This window comes from Galleria mellonella, unplaced genomic scaffold (genome assembly GCF_026898425.1).
Source record: "Galleria mellonella isolate WM207_F2 unplaced genomic scaffold, CSIRO_AGI_GalMel_v1 utg36, whole genome shotgun sequence".
Lineage (NCBI taxonomy): Eukaryota > Metazoa > Arthropoda > Insecta > Lepidoptera > Pyralidae > Galleria > Galleria mellonella.
The window spans coordinates 3,539,002-3,566,797 of record NW_026442086.1 but is presented as its reverse complement, the minus strand read 5'-3'; the positions used below and the strand labels follow the sequence as shown (position 1 = coordinate 3,566,797).

General features: G+C 31.0%; 1 protein-coding gene and 1 long non-coding RNA gene across 3 annotated transcripts in view; one reads left to right on the top strand and one right to left on the bottom strand.

Moving 5' to 3' along the window:
- LOC128201221 (uncharacterized) overlaps positions 1–10,907 on the bottom strand; it is a 57,968-nt gene extending 47,061 nt beyond the window's left edge. Inside the window, exon 1 of the long non-coding RNA XR_008253120.1 lies at positions 10,454–10,907. This is a non-coding gene — a long non-coding RNA (uncharacterized LOC128201221). The remainder of the gene's footprint in view (positions 1–10,453) is intronic.
- Positions 1–27,796, top strand: part of LOC113520797 (matrix metalloproteinase-14-like) — a 198,657-nt gene that overhangs the window by 137,105 nt on the left and 33,756 nt on the right. The window lies entirely within an intron of this gene.

The following is a 27,796-nucleotide window of genomic DNA, read 5'->3' as shown; positions in this document are numbered from 1 at the left end:
ATTAAAAGATGCCTACTGACTTATAATTGAATTCAAAGAGAGTAATTGAAAATTTCATTGCCTGGGATTTTTTTTGTTACATTATAAATACTTATTTTAAGTCGCAATCAAAGCACTTGTCTAATAGGAAGTACTTTTAATAACGAAAAACATCCAAAGGTTAGATTCGCCAATATTAATAAATACAGACCACGTAATTTATATTCGACTCGATTTATATTATATAAAAAAAATAACTCTTTTTAGTGGTGTTACGAAAGTTATTCATTTCTATTAAACCATTTCTGTTGCTGTTTTCTATATAACAAATCTCAAAATTTTTATTTACATAACTCCTGTAGAAAGGAACCAAAGTGACCAAAAATTGACACACATAGAACATGCACTTGTAATATCTATTAAAATCTATATTTTTATATAATTTTCAACAATTTCAACCAGTCAAAAATATTTGACAATACCCAATTTTGACTGGTTAAGAAATTTAACCGCGATATACCTATATATAAAAAGCAATATAATTTATTAATTTGACACTGTATTAATGGTTAACAACTTGTTATCATTTTCATGATATATTAACGGTAGCAAGCTATTTCTTATTATTTATAGACACATAACGAAACTCATATATCAGTGCCTAATAGGGAGATACGGAAATGTTCAAAATCACGTCCATCCTTTTATTTGATTATAATACTTGACCTATCACTAACTAAAAAGAACAACTCAATTATATCTCTTTAATTATTGATATAAAAATATTTTTCTACGCGAATGTCAGTATGTCGACACCATAGTTTATTAACTAATCATGGTATTTAGTCTTCAGTTTTGTTCTTTGAAAAAGAAACCTTAAAATAAAATTAAGAAAATAAAAGATAAAGTAATATTCTAAAAAACACTGAAACTATGAGTGGAGCGTTTACCGCGCCTTATACTGTTCGGGAATAAATTGGGTGTGAAATAAAACTAAGTAGCTGAAAGTTTTACATGGCCGACACAGAAGCAGTTGGTGTGAGCGGTGCGCAAAGTTGGTACTGAACGCCTGAGGCTAACTAACAACTTTCTTTATGTGTCCCGCTTCTGAAATATTCCCTTATGTTTTTTATTTATTTTTTCAATGTTTTTCAATATTGTATGTAATGTAATATATTATTGTAATACTTGGATTATTAAAAATAAATTAATACAAAAAAAAACATTTTTTATATCTACTCACGTCCTTCTAATATTATAAATGTGATAGATTGTAAAGATATTTGGATGTTTGTTACACAAATACGCTTAAACCGCTAAATATATTTGATTTATATTTGATTACACAAAAAAGGTTATATCCCAACCTAACACATATGATGTATATAACCAGCATTGTTTATTACTTAAGAAATATATCAAATGTATTATAAATAATGAATGGAACATCTTTATTATAACAGCACATTAATCTTTTTTCATATAAAAAGAAAATCATTCAGATGTTTGTTTAGAAAACTGTTGTATTAATTGTAGCTGTTATCATTATTATAGATGTTATTATATTAAAATAGAAAAGTCTTTTATTTATAATAAAAAAAAAAACACTACAACAATTACAGCTTATTGTCCGAAGAAAAATGGTTGGCGCATTTAATTCTTACCCTTATTGACAGAATCATAAAATATGAAAGTATCGACTATTAAATTGGAGAATTTAGCGAAAATAAGATTTTGATATCGCAAAGGTCTTCTACTAGGTAGGTAAAGTATATTGGCGTTGTTTTTACAGCTTCATAAACAAAATATAAAACACAGTACTCAAAAAATTATATGCTTTTACAATTTATTACAACCCTGAATGGGGTTGTCATTAGAATTTGTAGTTTGTTGTAAGTACCGCGTGTACTCAATTCGATAATAGAAAGCATTACTTTTTCTTCTATTTTAAATAATTCATTTAATTACCAAAACGCGTTACCCATGTAAAGTATAGCTTTAAATACCCAATAATTTAATTTAATTACTTAGTAAATATATACATACTTTATTACATAATCTATTTAGACCAATATACGTTCTATAAGTACATATATTTTATCTGAAAGAAAAGACAATTTCTGAATCATTTTTAAGATGAACTTATTATAGCATGTAATATATTAAAATAAATTTATTATTTGAACACCGAATTGGTGCACATTGTACAAAATCGACATACATCAAGCTTCGTATGCACAGTACAAATGACTCTCTGGCAGCTGTCACTCGAAAAGTCAATTTCCTCAAAATGGCTGTATATTCGGAAACTTTTTTCTCATACAGAGAGTAAACGAGCATAAGGAAATAAAACAAAACAACTGTCATCAACGTCAGCTCTGCCGACATCATACTATGTATTGATTTTTTCAAACGCAATACTCATACCTACAAGCACTTACAAAACCTAACATAAGACGTTTTTTGACGTTACAAAAGTGAAATAGCTATTTTAATTATAATTACTATCAAATACCCCAAAAATATTTGGCTAGTCGATAAATATATAAATAAAAATAAAATTCAAAACACCCTAAGCGATATCGCGCTTCCTAATTAAAAAATATTTTCCTAAATTAGCCCGATATAGTACCAAATCCGCATTCTATTTAAATAAAAAAATGGCCTATATCTACTGCCAAATTAACGGCTACAGTTGTAAAAAATGAGTAATGAAACGTAATTACATACTTCTCAATATCGAAAATACAATCCAGTATCTCAGACAAGAATTCGTTTAAAAAGTTAGTTTCATTACGCTACGAAGGTTGACAAACTGATTCGATCGTAGACATAACCAAAAAAACGGATGACCCAAAAAATAAGTTATTCTCTCTAGAAACGAAATGATGTTTTGCATCGAAAACGGTTGTATATTATGGCGGATATTTGATAAGAAATGTGCGGAATGTAACGGTTTCCGATTTGTGGTTTCGATAAATGTATAAAAATAATATAAATATATTCAATGTAATCATTTACTGTCGCTTTTGTCATCAATATAATTAAACTATATTTGTGATTAATTTAACATGCCTATATCTGCATTGATTTCTCATATTTCATGGTCATAATAATTATACAAATCGATGCGATATACACACGAATATGATGGTTCATTATATTCATGCATAATAAATAGTCGTTTATTTTTAATGAAAGTACTATTATCACTCCAGGTTCCTTTCGGAGCATACAGGAAACCAAGTATCAAAAGCCTCTACCACTTCATGCGTTGCCATTCCTGTAGCCTATGGTATTATGTGTCTGTTCCCTGAAATTTCACTGCCATCCCCTTCAAATCAAAACACAGTCATGCAAACACAACCGCTTCACGGCAGAAACACGAATGAGACAATGATACCCAACCACAGGAGTTTTGTACAAAGCCTCTCTGTGATATATTCCTTATTGTTTCAATAATAAAAAGAAAATTACTCTAGTTCATGTACTACTTATTAAGTATATTGTGTCTAACTATGCAAGATATTTACCAGTCCTGTTGACCGTCTACCTCCAGCCGTTCCTCGGACGGTCGAATCGGACATCGCACACTACCCCGCCCAGCGCCATCTGTCGCCAACGATAGTGCTCACGCACGTCACACGCGCTCTACCCACGTTTACAAAACAATTTTACTGTTTGCAAGTACATTTATTTGTTTGCAATAGACTTGTTTCCATTAAACTTTTCTTTGTTTTCTTTTACATACTAAATTTATGATAATTACAGATTAGCCCATTTTACCTTAATAATAATATGCATAACTCTGAAGATTTAAGATAAGTATTTATGCAAAGACTTTAGCCTCTTAAATTTATAATATAATTTAATAAAATTTAAAAAGTTGAAATATCGATTTCCTTTATATTAACAATAATAAAAACTCAATAGACCATTTTGTTCGAAACTTGAATCTAGAGAGACTGGCATAAAACTTCAATACTTCTTCGTATAGTTGAAAATCAAATAAAGAAAGCCAGCTGTTGTACAGTTGCGAAGTGGTAGCACACGCTCGTCTTCGTCACACAGACGTAATACGAGTATCATCCAGTGCCACCCGACGACAGAAAATGACACAAGAAACATTTTGTCATGCAATTGCATGCGGACATTGTTATAAATATATGCAATGCGACATGCGATAAAAAGCATCAAAATGCTGCTGCAAACATATTGACGAATATTGTACATATAAAACTAAGTAATACAAATCAAATTTAGAATGAAAAATTAATAAACACAAGTTATTATTGACATCAGAAGGCGCGTCTCTCGTATGAGTAGTAGTACCTTTCAGTGTTTCTCATAATAGCACATTTATTTATGCATTAGACTTTCTTTACAAATTCAGTATTATCTGTAGATAGGTACCTACGTTTTCAATCCTTATATAAAGATATAGTGTGAGCTGTTTGTTAAGTGATGACGTAGGTCATTTCAAAGCTTATTTGGCGCGAGCGTGTTGATCTTCGCAATAAAGGCCGTATTGCAGCGTAAATATTGAGTCTAGAGTGGTACAGTGACCCCGACTCATTTCATCCCAACTAACCCTGTCTATAGCCAGTCACACAAACTCAATTGTGTGGTGGTTACTCAGTAAATCTTCTTTCTTCATATACATAATAAACACCATACATCTAAGCCATATACTGTGCATATCTAATTAAGCATTTTTTGTTTATTAACTGAATAAACCTCTAGGTAAAATTGAAACCAAGTAGGATGTTTCCGTTTACTACTTTTATGCGAAACATAAAAATCATAAAATGATTGCAATTTTTTATTAGTAGTGTAGTAGTAAAATATGTATTTAAAACCAAATATCAAAAGGTTTTCCATATACTCGAAACAATGGAGGATATTATACGTGAATACTGGAATAACAACGCAAACGCAACTGGGACTCTAATCCCGTGCGGGTTGGGAAAAGCACGTGCCTCCACACTTCCTCTGGATAATTTACAATTTGCGTTCATATTTAGAAATTCTCCCCATAATTCAATATTCCTAGGTAATTGTACCTAAATACTCGTATTAGATTTTTCTATAACCTAATACGGATAACTACATTTCTGTCTTTTTATATATAAATTTGATTCTAAACATTTTTCCTCATGTATTTTATTGCTCGATCTAGTATTTGTTTATTTAAAAAAAAAAGGTATAAAGTTAATTAAGAATCGAAATATCCAAAAATAACATTTGTTAATAACTTTTAATAGAGTCAATTAACACTATTGTCAATTACTAACATCTCAAATTCGTTGAATAAATCACGCAATTGAAATGTAAATACGAACGAGCTACGTTGCGGAATTAATATTTTGATTGGATTAATCTATTAACACAATATCCGCGTGCACAATAGCGGCACTTGCTGAAATGGAACTGACACTACATAACATACGTTTATATTGTCATCGCCGTGTATCGTAATAAACATGGACATTTCGACTAAAGATATCTATCTAGAGTAGGTTTCTACCTATAACAACAATTAAATGGAAATGCGAAAATCTGTTTCTAAATATTTCTACTCATAATACAATAATGATGGTATCCTTAGCTGCTTACAAAACAAAATTAAAAAAAAAAATGTAAACACTATCTGATTTCACTGACATAGCTGCAGAGTGTCCTCCCTCTATTTTGTACTAAAAAATACCCTCGTGGGTAACTGAATTCTCCCGAGTACCTGTGTGTTTCGGACTTAATGTGGTCATTAGACGTGATTACTAAGTAATGCCATCCCTACTTAACGTTCCAGGGCCGCTTTAAACATTGGAATGTGCGTGACATAGCTCGGTGTAAGGAAAGCACTGAGACGAAGTATCTGAACATCCACCGGCCCGAGTTAATTTCGTTTTTATAACACCACAAACCCGAATGATCTGTTTACTAGCGGGTCAGTAATAAAAAAAGGGGCCGTGGTCGCCATTACGAAGCGAGTAGTCGCGCCGCCTGACATCGCCCCCTATCGGGTTGCAAGTGAAATGGATCGTGGGGGGCGGTGACAGATAACGACCAATATGGCTCTTGGTTGGTAAATGTCAAGTCAATTATGATATTCTGGATTTAAATGATATAGGATAATCTTTATGTCTAACTATAACATGAGTCATATAGGTAGTGTACTATTAACGTCACTATTAATTATTGACAAGAAAAATTTAAACCGCTTTAAGTAAAATTTTAAATAATACAACTAAGTACCTGCTTGTCATTGATTTTTTGTTTGTAAAAGTGTTCTGAAGTGCAAACCGCAAATTAACAAATATAGTACAATGGAATTAACTATATCACAATAATAAAAATGAATGAATTTATTGCATACATATCTATAGGTACTTGAAAATACTGTGAAATTTTCAGTAAATCAAAATAACATAGCAACTATTCATAACTACAATGATAAAGATTGGGGTGAAATAATTTACGTAAAATAGTATAAAATGCAAGTGTATTAACAGATATCTCGATTACATCTTTCATCATATCGACGCTTTCATCATCCATCATATTCGGACATGTTTTCCGACCCGTATTGACTATCGCACTGAGCGATCGCAGTCATTATTGTGATTACGAAAAATATATTATTTCATTTCACAAACTAGCATTCAACATTCTGAATGTTAAAAATCATTCTATATATTATTTACATTATTGCAATAAAAGGACTTAGGGGGTTTATATTTTTATAATTTCTATATTTAAACTATATCGCGTAATCAAAGTTTATACATTTTACTTAAGCTTAAATATTTACTTGTATATAATATACTATTATTCGTATATGCAATATTTGTTAAATACTCAAGAAACTTAGTTATTATCTAAATTTAAAAATAACTCCAATTATAAATTTTGGAAATAAATTAACAATAAATATTAACATACATATGTATATACATACATAACATACATATGTATGTACATACGTACATACACGACTAATATTAATTTCTTATGCTTATTGCGGCTGTAATTTTAGCTATTAAATCACATTAACCTATGATCATTGGATAGAAACTAAAAATAGGAATTATTTAATTATTAAATTGCGGAATCTTTGAGGTATTACCTACTAACATTAGTACCATATATAACTGAATGCTTATCTATAATATTATGATCAAGATTATGACTTATTTCGGGACAGGTGATATTGAATAAACGACCGCGATATAGGTACAAAAATTTTACATAAAACTATTAACATTTTTACTGAAAGCTGGTGGTAAACCAAAAGTTGTTACCGAGTTCGTGCATATGGCCACATTTTAACATCGGGCGCTTCGCGTCGGTGACACATCCATTATAGTGATGTTTTCCCGCCCTTTTTCCCGTCACATTTGACAGGTTTGAAAGCGACTCTCCTCGCCAGTGTTTTTGCTTGATATGCCACGTATGCGACTTTTTTTTAATAGACTTTCTTACACATACTAAATAAATCTTCATTTTTAGTGTTACAAAAAAAATCTAAAATATTATTTTACAAAAAAGGAAAATTCTTCTAAAAAGAGATCAGGTAATCAGAAATCCTATTTGCCTTTCCTGTATTTATTAGATTTTATTAACCTTTTAGGTAATTACATAAAATATTGCATAATTTTCTTATTGTTTTTTTTTTTAAACTATGAATAATGCTTGGGAAAACCAAGAAAAGATAATAATGACGAGAAAGACTAAGTTATAACCAGAATAGATCTCATTCTTTTAAGAACAATTAATGTGATAAATAAATTATATTATAGCGCTAATTTTCCTATTTCAAATCTCGTAATTAATAAGTATTTATCATGAAAGTCATTCCATTCTAACATATAGATTCCTTTTTAAAAAAAAAAAAAGGGTAATGCTTATTTATTCAAACTTTAATGCACAGTAAAATTCTATGTACATTTGGCCGACTTACCACCGGACGGTGTTCTCTACCAGTCAACCATTGGGCAAACCGAGAAATACGTAGACGGTGCATTTTTTAATAGAGACAAAAACAAGCAATATTTGATAAATTCATATAATATAAAAATACACATAATATATTAAATAAATAAATATATACATGCAATAAATACATACAGAAATAAATACATAAAATATTACTATATAAAACAATTAAATAAAACAACTGCAATAGAACAACTGCTTATGTCCTCACTAATGTAATCAAGAGAGGATAGTAATATAATAATAAAAAAGAAATTTAATCATATTAATAGAAGGTTCATCTCTCAATTTGAAGCCTGTTGGAAATGGCATACACTTCAAATTATACTTTTTACAAACAACAATAAAGAAATATCTTTTATATAATGTACTGCTTACTAGAAACGTTCAAAATCTTCCTATTTACGAAAATGCTCTTCGCAATTTTTTTTTCACAGTATTTTAGCTTTTGTTCGTGATTAATTATCTAATAAACGCCATATATATTACCCTTAGACGTCAATCTTGGCGCAATCCCTCACGAGTCACCACATTGGATAGACGTATGCTCTCATACTTGTACTGTTATTTATTGTCGCAATCTTCGTAAAGCCCCTATGGAAAAACATTGCCACCTGTGTGACGAACAACGTCTCACGATTTATTTATTACTTTCATTGAAGTAAAATTTACGCTGATGAGACACTGGTCAATATCAGTTCATTCTCTCGATAGTAACATACAATACGTTTTGATAGATAAATTCATGTTCATCATGAATCTAATACTAATAATTATTTTTATTGTTTCAGGTAATTCCACTGCTATTGTAACACAGTAAACCAGCGGTAACTCTAATAATTACGCTCTTATTTATAAGCTGACTTATGTATTAAATATGCAGAAAAAAACATATCTTATGAGTAATATAATGAGCCGTTGATAAATTTTATTTTGGTATGCACACTACCCCTTTATATAATTAAAACAGCGAAGAAAATAACGGCCTATTACATTGAAAGCGGTAATCATCGCCTCTAGACATAAACGACTCTACGCATATTAAATAATACATTATAACACCGACGATAACCACATGCTTTACTATTCCTAAAACTGTCTGAAACTTATGTGTCCGTACATAATTTCAATGCCATATGCCACCTTTTGAACTGAAATACAGCCGTATAAGCACATCTATGCTTGGAGGCAGAAACAGGAGTGGAATAAAGGTTCGCATGCAAATGACTCTTGTATAGTTTCCCTCTGGTTTAATTGTCGCGAAAATTAATTATCAAATGCGAATATAGACGCGTATGTGGAGACGGACGGCGCCAATGAACTGTCCGTAATAAATGTCATTAGAACACGTGACGTCACTTTGGTAACATGGCTGCCGACTCCCCGCATCCAATTATGTCTCAAAACTGCCGGACATAAATTTCAATAACACAATTTGTCACAATTTGCGGCATCGCTGCTGGAACTGCCGAGGGCTCTTTGTTTTTTTGACCGCAGTTGTATTGTGATACCACTGCGAAACCCTTCCGTTGATATGTTTGTTACCCGGACGGTCACAAATTAGATTCTGCAGAATTCATGTTAGACTATTTGATTATGTTTTAGTACAATAATGTAATAATATTTTAAGAACGTTTTGAAGCAAGTAGCTATCGATATTTTCTGAAAATAAATGTATATTTAATTGCCAACAATTAAGAATTATTGAGTTTATTTGAACCTTTATGGTATTTATGGAAAAATGTTTTAATCTTAGGTTAAAATATTTTTTATCTCATTTACTCCCACTTGCAATTTTATAATAAAATAATCACAAATTAAATTAATATTATAATATACACAGAATACCTTACACTACACTTATTATTATAAAATATTTGATAATTTGACATTTATATCGATATGAACCCTAGGACAACCTCTATGTATCATCATTTTCATTCATTGTTCAAATAAAATTATGACTCTGCTAGCTGTATGCATCCCGCGACTTTACTCTTGTGAATTAGTATATCAAGTACTGTATATGGCAAGAATATTGCCTATCTGTATACAATTCGTATAATTAAATAAAAAATGACCACACATAAATATTATACGGTATAAAAAATAAAACTTGTATATTTTGTATATCGATGGTCATGTAATATCGTTACAATTTAATTAATCTTATTAAATATATTTCATTAGAAACATTTATTTAGATAGGTATATAAATAAGGTTAGAAGAAATATACTAATAATTAATCTTATTTAATTAATGTATACCAAATAATTCATGCAATAATAGTTGCTTGTAAGATTAATTAGAAGGGATTCGAAAAAAGAAATTATAATTCACTTATCCAGTCAACTTTGCTGTCACCAAAATAAGTTTCATTAAGTATTACATCTAAATCATTTACTTGTTTATAATTTAATTAAATTATCAGAAACCATACGGCTATAATATAATCCATATTAAGGAAAAGGCACTTACGGTTATAATCATTCAAGGGGTTAATGTACCTTACACGAATATGAAGCCACAATTCGACGTGCCTTCCAAGTGCGAAACCTTATCTAGGGCCTTCAGTCTACACAGTGAGTCACACTTCATTTATCATCTTATCTAGATATGAAGTATATCGATTTATAATTCATATTCTCTTGTTAAGAAAATTTTATATGCGAACGTTAAATTATTGCCGCAGAAAAATAAAATTTCAATCAATTAAATATATTAAAACTGTGCTCTGGTAGAGATAAACGCCAGGTCCTTTAACAGATGTCTATGGTTATCTTTTAATAGCCATGTAAAGTGCAGTTTTAAATAGATATCTAATGCTATATTATCATGTTTATTTATCGGTACCGCCCCGCTTTGTCCGCTTATAACCGCCCGCCCGCCATAGCATCACCCTGTGTGCGGTTATATGGGTCCGCGTGTGGAGTGCTCTAGTCCCGAAGCACAGAGCACCAGGACGCGGCAGCCGCCGACGGTCGACTCAGCTCGCCGTCGCCTCATTTCCCCATCATATCACGCTCGGCCTCCGCAGGCCGCGCTCGTACGCGTTACAAAACAATTGAAACAATCCATTAATTGAATGTTTCACGATAAAGCGAGTCGTTATTTCCATCGTATTTTATTTACCATTTTATTTCACGTCTCGTATTGCAATTGCATTCGACCAACACGAACTTTTTTATGTCGTTATTTTTAGTATTTATTGGTTTTGTGCGTAAGTGATATGGAAACCAGCAACGAAATGGTGAGTTTGCACTTAATGTATTTATTCAAAACATTTTGATTATTTTTACTTTTTTTTCATAAATAGTATATTCTGTAATAAGTATATGATTATAGAGTATACAATATATATTTTATTACACCGATTCTACACATATTCTTGATTAAAGTATCAAGCCGCGCCTTTAAAAACTCACGCGCATTGTTAGTCAATCATCAATAAACATCTATTAGACCGTTTAAAGTGTCTAGAACTAATAAAATACGTCGCTGGGAACATGAGCATTAATAAAAAATAAATTTTATATGTTCAATCTTTGTTTTACTAATGCTCATTATTCTTTTTCTGTTCTTATACATTATTTTAGTTATAACAGCTTGATTTTCTTAAAAGGGAACTTAACTCTCCATTAAAGTATAAATATTTAGCGGTTTACATATTGCTCTTACAATACGTTATAACAATGATTTTCTTTTATAAGCATTATTTCCAATATGTGAAAGTAGTAAATTTTTTTACTCAATATTATTATTTATTATTATTTTATTTAATTTCATAAATAAATTAAAAAAAAACAAGTCAGTGAATTGCAGCAGTTGGTGAAAAGAATAACAAAAAAACTATTATGTTGATTCACAATTATAGGTAAACAAAAAAGGCATTTTTCATCGTTGTCTTTAGATATAAATAAATATTATTTTATATTAGGTTTTTTTATATTATTTTTACGTCATAAAAATCTAATTTTAAAAACATACCTACACTGTATCGATCAAGTTGGCCTCCCTCGAGATAACATTTGATAAGATAGTTTATCTCAACCAACCCGCCCCCTACAATTGTCACTATGATATTGTTGCTAGAAAGCAAAAAATAGGAATACTACATAATAAGCCACATAGCTGAACAATTAACTTTAGAATCAGCCTTCAGTTTGAAACTTCTTTTTTTAAAAAGTAAATCTTTTTACTATAAATAAATTGGGATATAAAATAAAATACTTTATAACACTGGCATATGGGGTTCATTTACTAGAGTTGTTACAAATCTAATTAATATTTCTTGAAACTATAAAAATTATTAACCATTATTCTTAGACCATCGTGACGAAATTATTAAAGAATTATAGAATAACTAAATTATTTAAAAATTTATAATTTCTATATACATCTTCGTACCTCTTAAAATTGCCAATCCGCCTGCTAAGCGTGGCCTACTGGAAAACCCCCCCAAGGGGCAGGTTTATGTTCAGTAGCGGACAGTTAAAGGCTGATGATGATAATATATATCTTAATTTATAGTTTATCGTCGTTAAAAAATAATTCACATTTTTAAAATTCAATTAAATTGTGTCTGTGCTGTGTGAATCAAAAAACAAACATTTAAATGTGGGACAATAGTGACGCGAGTTCCTACTCTCCTTTGACTAATTTTGTTCATAATACTGCCATATGTATACAAAAATATGATTTTAATCGAAAGTCCCAATGATTCGGGTATTGTAAACCACACTAGTTTTTATACGCGTACAACCAACATATGTGTGCATAAAATGACGACCAACGAACAATAGTTCGAGACACACAAGGCCTTACTGTCGAGTGTATGCCAGGCAGTGCTTTAATAGACCATTATTTTCATAGACTTTCAATACGAACTACGAGACCAAGCAAACGGCTGTTTTGTTTTATAAACAAACGCCTTTGTGCGCTTAGAGTACCTAAAGACTAACTCCATAATATAAACTCATATTATATAAAATTATAATTTTATTCTTTATTTATTATTCTCAGAAAACACATTTATAAGGCAGCACAAGAAAATTGAAACGCATTTGAAATTCAAATTGTTCGAAATATTACTTGTGTGTCATTCTCATTTATAACACGCTGAACCGTTAATCAAAAACATGAAATTTATATCTAAAAAGATACTTGTCATTATAATAATGTTATGATACATAATAAGTTATTATGTACGAGGAAGGTACGTCGTTGTCAATTAAGAACAGTCATGGAAACAGCTAACTCTAATTATCTGTAGTGGTTTCCTGAAAACTACGCTATCCATTAGGAAAGTTAACTTTCCTCGGTGGCGTCACATCGCGCATGGACCGTATTACACCGTCACCCGATATTAGTCATCTACACACACGAAAATCGAAACAAAGGAACCAAGAAGGAAGATTGTAGGTAGGTATGTACTTATGCTTAGTTATCTAGTTCACGCGGTCAAATTGCAACCGAACGAAATTCTCTAATATTTTAGACATTACAACTCCTTTTATATATGATCAATTTTTATATATATTAAATTCTTATTAAAAATTACAAAACATTTACAGATCTTGTTGTAGCTTTATCGATATAAAAATACTCGTAGTTCATTCACTCAGCTTAGACAAAATTCAGACGTTGACGGCCTTTAATATAATATTAATACCTATCTTTTTTATTCATATATATCCATAACTTTTATAAGAGATGTAGTCTATTTCTAAAAGCAAAGCTCCCTTATCATATAGACGAGTGCAAAAAGAAGGTGCGCGCTGTAGTTAGAGTCTAGTAGGGAACACGATCCCAGCACAAATTGATTGAGAGCGACATTTGATATAAAATTGTGTTGTGATTGATGCGACCCCGCCTCGAACGCGCGCCACTAAGTGCTCTGTCGTAGTGTTGCTTATATCTACTTACATGTTCAACATCTAATAATATATGTAAGAACATCACACGTGAAAATAGATGATACACCTAGCTACATTTATTCTTCTTCTCGCTTTTAAGAGAAACGATCTATAGTATTGACAATATATAAGTATGTACGTACTTTTGAATATTTAAAAATTATTCCTCTCTCGTTGGGATGCTTCTCAATATTTCTTATATTATATTTAATAAATATTATTATATGTTATAAGGCCTTAAAGTCCCCGTGCTGTTTAAATCACAGTTAAAAAAATTAAAAGATTGAATATGTTAGAATACTTATTATTGCTCCTAATTATTAATTTACACTAATGTTTTTGATTTCTGTCACTCAGTTATATAACAAATGTATTTTTCTATTGCGAATATAACTAGATTAATAACAAATTACTATCTGTACCTACATATAACGATAGTATGACTCTGTAACCGTCCATCCATCACGCTCTGGATTCTGGATAATGGTCTCGTCCCTGCACATGTCCTGTACACGTTTATGATATAGATATGTTGTGGTGTACCATGCTATGGCAATAAAGTGATACTATACTCGGTTTATTCGTAGAAACTGTATAAGGTTTCATCACAGATTAAATAATACTTTATTTATTTATACTTTATTTCGCAGGAAGATTTCATTAATATAAATTATTTTCATTAAATATGTGTTAACTATGTAAGAGTTTATTACTCTATTACTATTACGAGTACTATAAAAATTGATAACAAGACCTTAAAATTTTACTTAAAGATAAAAAAAATATTTACGAATACGAGTGAACGTCATAATATAAACTACAAAACCATGTATTAGTTAGCTAGCTTAGCACTTTTTAAATAATCAATCAAAAAACATTGAAAATTGTTCATTTGTTTTTGAAAATTCACAGATAATTGCTACCTAATTGTTACCATACTTTGGTAAGCAAAAGTTATGAGCGTTCATAGCTTAATCCGAAACATATATTTGATATTACACAACGCAATCTATAATTTGTTATTTCCGTATACATTTTAATTATCAAGAAAGAACTTATTGACTCCTATTATAAAATATACAAACCTATTATAATGTTAATGTTGTTATAACATTTTTTATAAGACGGCAATTTTTTAAAGCATCTCTATAATTAAAAATGGAACCTAAATAAGAATAATACAATATTATTTTTTGTGAGATGGACCTGTCAACAAACAAAAAGAACTATGCATCTCCAATCTCTGCCAGAGGCATTATGCGAACTCCCTGTAAACTCCTCATTTAGAGCCACGCCCTACCAACGGCAGCGAGTGAACGATGGCGTGATTCGAACGCGATATATCGTGCAGGGTAATATTGTGTCGCGGGACCAACTGATAGCTCGGGCCCTTTAGCAAAAAATAAGGTTACCCGTTTACACGAGAGCAAAGGCTTTAAGTGACAGATACTAGATAAATGTTACTGCTCGTTAGATAAGGGCAGCGCATAAAAAGGTCGACAGAAAATCCTATAAGACACTATGGAAAAAGTTGCGTGAAACTGAATACATGTTTTTATCAACGTAACACAAAGTATTGATTGAAATTGTACACAAGAGTAGTAGTATGATGTGAATGTAATTATTGACAGTATCGACGACACAACTTTGTGAGTTCTGAACCTGTCCCGATTTCATTATGCAGTAGTGTGGCGGACAGGGAACTGTTCGGGGCAAACTTAGATTAAAGGCGACGATGCGAGCTCGTGCTTAAACTGTATTTCTCTCGCTTAGCCGAAGATTTACACGAACTTTATGTTGGGTTTAGCGGCTTGACCTATCTCGTAATATACAGTCACAAAACCACATTAGCGGAGATATACACATAAACAATTGTTATCAGTGAATGACCGATTGTTTACTGACCTAAATAATATATAAACTATAAATTTAACTATAATATTAAAAAATATTTAATAATATGCAATAAAAAAATTGGTAAATTAACAAAGAGTATGCAATAAAGGCAAAAACTTTAACTAACTCAATATTACTGCAAGTAGGACTTTAGCCATAATTTTACATAAAGGTATTTATTCAATACCGAGACACAAAAGAGCAGACTTTACCATTATTGTAACCAGTATTGTACCAGAAGTGCAATTACAGTTAAATATTTTTATATTATTTGCTATCAAATAACTGTCAATAATGACAGAAACAAAGGTGTATTGGCCGTCTCGTTAGCAAAGTCTAATAAATGGAATGCGTGTATCTCTTATAGATAATACAAATACTGGGAAAAATACCGGATTTATGTAGATCTACATTACGCATACATAAAAATCTGTAAAATGAGTGTACTGTAAACAAACTGGTAAACTGTAATACTATGATTTTAGAATAAAATGACTTAAAAGAAAATATTGTTATAAAAATAAGAAATCAGGTGCTGCGTTGATTTGGCTATTTCTAAATATGTAAGGCTCACATATTTTTAATATTAATATATATTTTAAATATACCTAAATGAAATAATGAAAGTACCAAAAAAAAGAAGACCTGAACTTACCTCTCATGATTAAATAAATATGTTGCCATATACTACCCGAGCAAGAAATAAAAAATTTCTAAAACATTAATCAGACAAATTATGAATGTTCAAAAAGCAAGAAGTGCTCTATCCTCACTGCTTAGACCGCAAAGAATAATAAAAACAATTAGGTATAATTTAACTTATGTATTATCATGTTTTTTCATAACATACTCATATTTCTAATTATTAACCCATATGCCCCATTGTTAGGTAAACGTCGTACCCATCCTGCTAAAAGTTCCAAAAAAAAATAAAAACCCGACCGCACAGATTACAGAAAATATGCACAATCTATATAAACAAAACACTACAAACATAACGTAATTGGTTGAGTATACATTAAAACTATAGCTGATAAAAAACTATCAGTGAACCAGGAAACCTTATCATATCATTTATGCAGGCATCCGGACTTGATGCGGACGGAAGCGAGCCAGTGGGTGGCTTCCGTTAACGGCGCGTGCGCACGCTCTGTCGATACTCGACACTTGCCACAGAGTATCACGTTTCGTGTCGCCTAATATCGCATTACTGTAGGCGAAGCCACCACAAGAAATAAATATCAAGAGAACTTGAAAGGTATCCCACGGTCCAAATAAATATTGATATTGTAAGACAACGTGTAAAGTTGCAACCAACAATGCTATTATATGTGACATTAAGCTAATTCTGCAAACATCTAAAACAACCGCTAGCAGTAATAAACAGTTAAAAACAAATGGAGAAACCTCACAATTGCTCTAATTACCGCCTTCGTTACCAAATCACAAGAAAATTCACGCTCTCAACCCTCCACATCACAATGAGGGAATGGAAGAAGCCTGTGAAAAAGCAAATTAAATTAATTGTGATGTAAACGAGGGTAGGCCGAGCACAGTTCGCAGTGTTAATAATAGATGGCACCACCGTTGAACCGCACCCCATTCACAATACAATTTTATTTTGGTCCATTGACGACTCTAGTTATGATTTAATGTTTTCAATTAACAAATTAATATTTTAATGACTTGGTTCTACTCTAATTCACAAAGATTTATAAATATTAAAATAAACATCATCATACTTATTAAATAAAAAAATGTAATAACAAGCATTCCTTTCTGGATACGCATCACTATATGGCATTCATTATTTGATTCGTAATATTACTGTCTATAGGTATTTTATATGAATAACATGACATAAATGTACTATTAAAGAGTATGTAATAATAATTATTATGATTAAAAATTATCTATACTAACTGTAAAATAATCTCGATCAAAAGTTGAAGGTAAAAGCCATAGGAAGTATGTTTATTGTGAAAACTCGCGTTCCACTTGTTCCTAAAATAGCCGAATTAAGACGTTCGATCGGTTCACAGCGAGAGCTATTTCCATCGTACCATCAAACAAGCTCTGTAAACGTTCTTATGGATTTTTAGCTTAGGTAACACAAATATTGTTACACACATACCTGATTGCGTAATAATTGAAAAGAAAATATTTTTGCGTTTTGTAATAATTACTAAAGTATGTAGATACTAAAGTATGTAGATACATTATAAAATAAACCTGTAAATATTATTAAAAAAAAAAACAGGATAGCTTTTTTTTTACTTTTTGTAATGTGTCACTTTTGACGTGACTTAAAAAAATATTCGAAAATTATTTAGAAAAATATCAGAGCTTTAACCGCATATCTTACTAATGATAAGCTCGGCTCGAAATGAGGGAAAGCCATTTCATAAATAAGAAATTCTAAATTATGTTTTTAGACTTATAGTATAAATACTTTGAAAAATATAGAATATATTAAATTTAATATAGAATATATACAACGTAACTTGGCTGGCTTCTTCTTATTGTGACCAAACGGAAGATAAGTATATAAATCTGAAGTATTAGTTTCTTTTCTCAATAATTTTATAAATAAAGTTTTCTTATAAATCTCTTTATTGCCTAAAAAGTTTGTAATGTGTAATTTGCTTGTGTATTTTTTTTTGTACGATTGTAAAAATTAACTTAGATTCTTAGTACGCTATAATTTTCACGACCAGGAATGGCAGCAGAAGAAGAGAAGAGATCTCTTTCCCGGTAACTCACTCAACCTGGGTGTGATGTGTGCACTCGATGCTCGGCCCATCACAACCTCCTTGAGTGAGCGATCGTGGATGAGAAATACTACAATCGACTGGAAAACTCAAGAATTCACTAGGATATACTTATTCAAGAATTATCGTAAGAAATATAGTTATTATATATTAACCTTTTTCTGACATATTTGTTATGAATTATATATTAACTTATAAGCAAAATTAATAAAATACCAGATTGTTCAATATTTTAGCTGCGTCCGATCTTGGATCAGCTAATGTACGCCTACGTCTTATCTATTTAAGTTTAGATATCGGATAAACCATTCTCTGTTAAAGAATTCCTTTGCGTCACGAATACAGTTCACTAAAAAAATACAAATTTAAATTCCTTCTTAATTAGAACATGTGACTTTTTTCTTTAATATAGCTAATAGAAACATGTTTTTAAAATATATGTGTGCAATAATTTTTATAAACTAAAAATGCAGTATATTCTTACATTTTTTTCTTATTAAATAAATTCTGAAACGATATCATTAGAACTTAAATATTTACCTAACAAAAATCACAAAACCGTCATAAATCATTGGTCTGTTTAGGTAATGAAATATATTAAAAGAGTTTTACGGCAAGTAGTCGTGTAAGTGAACATAGGCCACAAAAATCTTTGCATAGGTATATTTTACATCGGAGTTTCTATAAAAAAAAAACTTATTGGCCGCAGCAGAACGGCAAAAATAGCACCACTAACGTACAGAAAACAGGCGCACATCCATCGGTTGATTTATTCGTTATTGGCTACCGATTCAGCGGTTTACATATAGCAGTACAAACGTGGGTCATCATACTTGCTCGGTACGTAGATATGTTCAATATGACAAACGTTACAAAATACGTAACACAGTACTAACATATTGCACTGCAACTACAAGGTGTACGAAGCTTTTGTCAGCGTTAAAGTAGATTCACAACATTTTTATCTGCCAAGGACCTCTATCTACTTGAAGTTGATGTGACTGCCCCTTCAATCTTTCATTGTACCAGCTACAATAGACCATTGTCGATGGTAGATCAACTCTGTTTCTATTCACATAAAATTGTCATTACCTTACACTGTGATTTTATTTAAAATTGTGTTTTAGCTTAGCAACATTAATTTGAAAAATACCGCAACGTCATTTAGTTTATTAGAGGTAATTGTATAATACTTATTACATTTTGCAGAATTTAAAAAATGATAAGAGAATTAGCAAGGGACTTGGTGTGATGATAAATAGGTAGAAAAAAATACCTTAAATATTTTTTCTCTTCTAAATATGAAAATGTTTACATAAAATTTAACATTTTTTTATTAATTATATCGTGGTTATATTTTATTTAATAACGACATTAACTACGGACATTTCATTATCTATACTCATATATATCAGACTAATGTACTGCTCAAGATACAAATTACAAAGCAAGTGCCAATAATTTATTAATATCCAATATCAACTCTATATTATTCGCTGTCCAGTAATATCAACTGTATTCAATTACATCACAGAATTCTAGCCAATTTAGGTGCTATTCATCCCATTACCGACTACAATGATATTATGCTTCCAGTTGCCATATCGGGCGGCATGGTACAGTCATGAAATAGCTCACAATTGTTAAGTCACTATTATCTTCATGTTACACCTGGGTGCATTGATATGCATTCGCCGAGCAAATTGATTAGGCATGCATGTTTCTATACTTAGTTACTGATTGTGTATAATTTACACCTGTTTTATGATCAATGTACAATGCATATTATTATGCATATCCACGTTGTTCTGTGCATATGCATTTTTATTGTTATAACGCTGTTTGCGATTTAGAAATGTAATAATAATGTATACATTTTTAATATATAATGCACTTTAAGTAAATAACTGATTTTATTGAACAAATAAGTGCTAATGCATATAATAAACATGGTATTGACTAGTAATTTCACTTTCTTATTTTAAAACGGATAAAAGATATGTAGATACATTATATTTAAAATATTGGATATAGAATAAGGAAACTATGCCTGTAAGTAAATTTTCCTTAGCAACAAGTAGGATTTATTGCACAGAGGAAAAGATAATTTCCATAAATAAATAGTTGAATGAACCTAACAAAAATAAATTATATTGATTACAAAAAAATAAACATCAATACAGAATTAGCAAAGTGATCGCATGACATACAAAAATATAGTCGTATAGAATATGCTCTATATGAAACTTATTAAATATTATTAAGTAGCTGAAGAAGTTTAGTACACAGACAGATCGCCACATAATGAATACTTACTGTGACGATGGGTTACTGCAAAATAATTTGCAATCAAACTTATTTATTTATTAAAGTTATCTAACCATCCAATATCGAATCGTTAATAAAACTCCGAGTTGAATTATGCAAACATGAAAATCTTTTAATTAAATCTAGATATATCACACAGCACTATCTAATTCCATATTAAACACGAGATTGTACTGCGAGTGATTATTATGAAACAATTGATAGTCATAATTAAGGACATTTTTAAATAATTAACTGACCATTGCTGAACATGGGCCTCTTTTTAATTGGAGGGTTTTGCGTAGTAGTTGCTATGCTTGGCAGGCGGATTGGCAACCGCAGTTAGGCTTTGGTGATGTTCTAAAAGGGACGCTGCTGCCCATTCCTCGACCATTAAGTTCCCTTAACCGCCTCTTACAACACCCACGGAAAAGGTAAGGGTAGTCCTTTCTATACCGTTATTTTTTAAATACGTAGATTAAAATTAGACATATTATTGTTCTAGATCAAACAGTCGTACTCACGTACACATATTTATCTTAAGCGAAGATCAAACGCACAACATTTAAAAAATGAGAATGTATTAAACCGCTACATCAGCTAGATCATCAAATGATATTTAATGCTAAAATTTGAACACAGTTGGACGTCATTAAACATGACATGATTGGCCTATTTGGCGTAGACTAAGACGACATACCTTACAACGTATGAGGTGGCTAGTATGCACCGTGCATACTAACACTGTACACCCCATGTCTTCCCATCTGTCTGCTAACAGGCTCTCAGCTTATCCGTAGGTTGGCAACTCGTGCATTCGTAACTGGTGCCAACATCGCTACGTTAAGCCCGTATCTGTCGCTACGGCTCGTAGCCACCTACGTCAAATTGATTACACCTAAGTTTAGTAAGCTGTTAACAGTGGAACTATAATAATTACTATTTTGTAGAATATAGACAATTGTTACTAATATTATAAATGTACAAAAGTGAGTTTGTTTGTTCATATCTCTTGATACTGATATATTTTAATTTAAAAACTCACGGATTAACTTATGTGTATTTTAGTCGAGAATGTTCGTCTTCAAGTTTGAGTTTCAAGACCATCCGGGATCCTTACCTTAAGCTTTGCTGTAAGACAACCGCGAGCCTGAGCCAAGTTATAATATTATAGTAGTACCTACATCATTTATGACTTATAACTACTAATATCCAACTAATGATACTTTGTTAGTTAATTGCGCCGTTGTTCTCTCTGACTCTCTGAGAATTCTCTGCGTTTTATCAATGTATCCTGGTATAAAAGTATCCTATTATTATTACATTATTAATGACAATAAATACCTTTAGTTACAATACCCAAACTGAGCTTATAACGTATAAGAATAATACTAGATATATTAATATACATATATATATATATATATATATATATATATATATATCAGCCGTCTACTGTCCACTGCTGAAAACAAATCATCACAAAAGAGAGCATTTTGCCAGTATATGCCACGCTTAACAGGCGGATTGGCATTCGTAACTAGACTTTAGTTTTGTTCTAAGTAGGCTGCTGACGCCCATCGCTCGACTATCATTCCCTTAATCGCCTCTTACGACACTCACGGGAAAGTAATGTATACACATTAACAATAGCAGTAAATGTTACAATTTCCCAACACGGTATACTTGTCTGTCGTACGCTTTATAGATATAGTAATAATTAAAAATTTTACATTTCACAAAGTACGTACAAATACGACTATATAGAAACTGTTAGTTAATTTTCTACAAATAATATAATATAATAATTTTCGCTATAACAGTTTATTGTCTCGCGACACAGTTTCTACTAGTTGATGCTAACAACTGAACTTGTCTCCTCGTCTTCATAACTAGTAATTAATCAACTCGCTTAGGATTACTGGACGGGGTGCAACAGGTGCAGCAAGGCGCAAACTAATTATTAAACTTTTCCAACGTTTGTTCTCTTATTACTATCATGACACTTTCCTAGGGTAACATAGTTGAGACAACATCACTTTGCAGATTAAATAAAAAAGGGCTCTATAAACAGTAAAGTCACTTTGGACGGTGTGAAGAAACGAGTCGAAAGCAATTTCAGGGCCGGCACTACGCCGCGACAAAATTGAAGGTGTTTGGTTTAGTACGAGCATCTGCATAGGGGTGAGTTGTTTACTGTCTCGGCCGGTCTCAAGACAATTTGTTTGAAAGGTGTCGCGGCACAATCCACTCAACGAATGCTGCAGTACAGTGCCCAACCATCCAGAAATACTTAGATATAAATCACTCTAAAGGAATATACGATTCGACCCATTTACCTAACTGGACACGTCTAAACAACACCCAGTGCTCCCTGATGATATTATGAAACCTAGAAGATATACTGCATGCACTGACAGAAATATTTTCCGTCTAGATTTCAAAACACAGTCCTATTGGCTCCTAGTTGGTACTTTATAAAAGATATGTAATAAAGAATATAGGTTTAAAATAATTTTATTTCTAAATATTCAAATTTGATTAGTTACAATTACCAAGTAATAAAAATTATAAACTATACACGTAACCCGTAATAAGTATAAAAGTTTCGATAACATCATAAAGGTCCTAAAAATTATTTGACATACTCGTAGAATATTTTTACTCAATCATATAATTACTAATCTATTAATATTAAAGGCTGATTAATGTATGAAATCAATTTAGCAATTTATACAGATGGATCATAATCTTAGACTAAAACATACGTCATTATATAAAAATTCACATGGGAAAATTCACCTGATATAACTAGTAATTATATTACCGTTATCAGATACAGTTTATTACTCGCAAGATCTATCTATACAGAAATCAAAATTATCGAATAATTTTGATTTCTTACAGTTAACGTTTCCATTATTATTATTGGTTGTGCTTTGAACCGTTATGAGACAATATAAGGTTATTAAAACTTTACAAATATATGTAAAGTTAGAAGTCTATTTAATTGTCCCATCCAATTCCGCTCTTTAAGAAGTCTTCAAATTGTTATCTCGATAAAATTATTCCGGACTGATAAATCCATCCTCGGATATGATACCAAACGCGATGAAATGTGTACTTACAACAAATAAAAATACAACGAAAAATATTTACAACATGTATCTTAATTTTTATTGTTTTGTATATGAATAAGAGGTGACAACTTTACCCTTTATTGTTCGGTTTGTTACTTTTCGAATAAAGTTGACATTGGTTACTAATTCTTCTCCATGTTAAAATTCTCTGGAAGAAATCACTATTCAGTGATAAGACCGTTATTATCTCTATATTAGCTTCTAATAATGCTATTCACTTATCCATTTAAAGATACATAGATATATACTACTTAATTTAAATATAAGCAAGACCATGATTTACAGGAATGTAAATACACTAAAGAAAAAACGGTATCATTCCTGAATTTTCATACAAATTTCACTGTCAAGCTTAAAAACTCATGTCTAAATTTCATCATTTGGGTATAATTTTTTAACCTTCTTTTTAATTAGGCTGAATAGGTACTATCGTTGACTTTCAGCTTGGTATATCCGTTACGAATAACCCTACTAATATACAACGCAGTCTTAAATCTCGTTACTAACTTGTCGACAAGAGACCACATTCACACATATACTTATAAGTCTACATGTACACATGCATGGGGAATCACAACGTCTGAAATAGAAAACGGCCGGTGATTAATTGGCAATTACTCGAACTGGAGAGTAATTTCAGCGCCCACTTGTCGCGGTGTTTAAGCCCCTACATGCCTAGATTATTTTTCCATCGAGCATATAAAAAAGTAATCGGTACGGATATTGTAAGTTACTTTTTTATTGTTATTAACCCCATTCTTGTTACCCACTATACAAAGTTTTATTTGGATTTGTATAGAAAGTTAATTAAGTAAGTAGTAAAAATTAATTAAGTAGATGCAATTTTTTTAATGTCTGTTATGCAAAAAAAGTTTTTAAAATAATCATAATTATATACCAATTATAATATATGTATGTAATAGGAGTCATAAGATGTTTTTTATTTAATTAAACTATGGCAGCTACGTTACGCTAATCATGCTATAAAAAACATTGAACGATTTAGAAACTTATAATAGGTACTTTTACCGTAACTTAATTGAAAAAGGGAAGAGGTGCAACTAGACCAATAGATATCTTTTACGTGTTATAGTATATTTAAAATGACTATTTTATAACTTCAAATCTGTGTCATTATATAATATTTTACTTCAATTAGAGAATTATGACATGTATACCTAAAATTTAATTAACGTCTTAGAACAATCATTGAATTCCCTGAAATTGTTGCATAAATAAAAAAATAATTATTTAATTACAAATAAACGGATAATTTTAACCAACTACTAAGTGTTACTAAGACTATAGTTTAATTCCACATTCTATAACAAAAACATGTGAGATTATCGATTACAGTGAAAAAATATATAACGTAGATACAGTTTTTTGAATAATTATTATGAAAAAAGTTTATGTCTTTAAAGTAAAACTAAACTTATTGAACGATTTCAGGGTAGTATTACATCGCAGTGCCAAACTGTAATTTTTCCATGATATAATTCAATATTTAGCGAGATGTAATTGAATATTTTTCCAATTTGTCGCGCGTAATGGGGCAAGATTGAGTTGACGGTCCCCCACGGGCGCGGCGGGTCACTGGCACCGCCTAGTGGGACAGGGTGACGGCTCATCTTCACGCATAACCTTAATGCTCCAATTAAATTTCTGTTCTAAATTCAAATGAATCTAATCTAATATATAATTATATAATCTCCAATTTAATTACAAATAGTTCTAATCAAATTAAAGATAGCTTTGTATAAAGTTTAAAATATGTTTGGGCGTGCATATTTGGACTTCAGTGTACTCAATCTACATACTAAAGCTAAAGCTTAACGAATTGGGATAAAAATTGGCACACATATATACCGTGTCTTGGATTAACTGACGATACTTTTTATCTTAAGAAACTAGCTCTGCGAATTTACTTTAGATATCCAAAGTAAAATTTAAATTTGTTGGTTAAAGTCAACAAGTACTTAATAAAAAATTAAAGCAATATCTTTTACCATAAGATATATACTGGACAAACGTGGGTTTCGTCGCCTGGCTCATCTAAGATAAAAAGGAACCTCTTTGATATTGTGATGTGATTTATCTATGTATAACTTTCATGCAATCCGTTCAATCGTTTATACGTGATTGAATAACTACTATCTAAATAGTATACATAAACTATAACATTTACAATATTTTAGTACACGTAAAATGCATATTTTTAATAGGTATGGTTCTAAATTTCAAAAACGCTATTTTTGTGACAATGAAAAGATTTAATATGATGGTCCCAAAAAAAATTAGAAAAGGAATTGTTCTCTACTTATAAAACAGACATTGTTCCTTTTTTAAATTTATATAATGTCTCTTTTAATTATTATAACTTTCAATTCAGAAGTTGTAGAAAGTATTTATAATAAAAGTATAATCACGAACACAATTAGAAATAAATAGATATACAATATATGTACTTATATATTATGTATAAATCATAATCGAATGCGTAAAACTCCAATGCATGTCATGTCCCGCCGTCAATATGCCGGATTACGTTCCGAATTCACTCCCACTTATACTATGCCTGTCACGCGCTCTGTTTTGAGTCATCGACAAAAAGGCCTCATCTTTCATCGCCCGATTTCCTCCCAAATAGGTTTACGTTATATTATCCTTGTAATAATACTCAATCATTATGTTGGTTAGTATCCTTTAAGAGATTTACTCACAATAAATGAAGCTTTTATATTACATTTGCGTTTATAAATATATATAATATATTTTATATATACATATATAATATATAAAGAAGTCGCGGAAGACCTTGTATGCGATGGAGAGGCGACCTCGACCGGTTGTACAAAGACTGGTACGGCTTGGCAAACGATCATGCAAGATGGAAGCAGTCGTTGGAGGCCTTTACTCAGTAGTAGGATATCATGTGACTATAATTGATTACTTGAAGTATATAATTATCAATTGACTTATAATGTTTTATTAAGCTACTTAAATTGTGACAAAATTCATATGAAAGCAACACAGGAGTTAACTCTGTTAATTGCAAAATAATTATAAAAATTCTTTCAGAATTGGTAAAAATCTAGTATACGACTACGTTTTTGGCATCTTAACGCCTTCAAAAAGATATTAAAGGCTGAGTCCTTTATATATAGTACACTAAAGGAGACGAATAGATAGATAGAATATAGTAACACAAACCTTACTTGTTGTAATTTATTGGCCTCGCCTGCATTTACTGTTTCGCAATTAAAAGGCATGTGATTTGAGTTTAATTAAATTTAAATTTTACGATCTCGTATACAATTACGTACCGATTTGATCGGTTTACGACATTCATGTTATTGCGTTTTGACGTAGCAACGTAGAAGATGCGGGTAGAGATTTGCGGGTATCACGTCCACTCATTCCAGTGGCCATCGCCATTGGCATACTAATACCCTCAGCGAGCAATTCCATGTAATGCCCGTCGGTATTCCGCAGCCGATTGTGTTCAAACCAGCATCTTGAATATGTTACTGTAATACTGAAATTGACAATCTAGGAATGTCAACTCTACCTACCGACTGCTTGTCCATAAGTATAATTTGTCTAAGATATAGTTACGTATTGTTATTTATAATTAAAGGGACGAGGACGGAAGTAATTGCGATAAAAAAAAATATAATGTTTGTATATTATTTTCGGAATTACTCCAGTGCATTGAAATAACGACGATACGAGTTAAAAATATGTAACCAAAACTAAATAAACTCCTCCTCTTTAAAATCAATTGTAAAA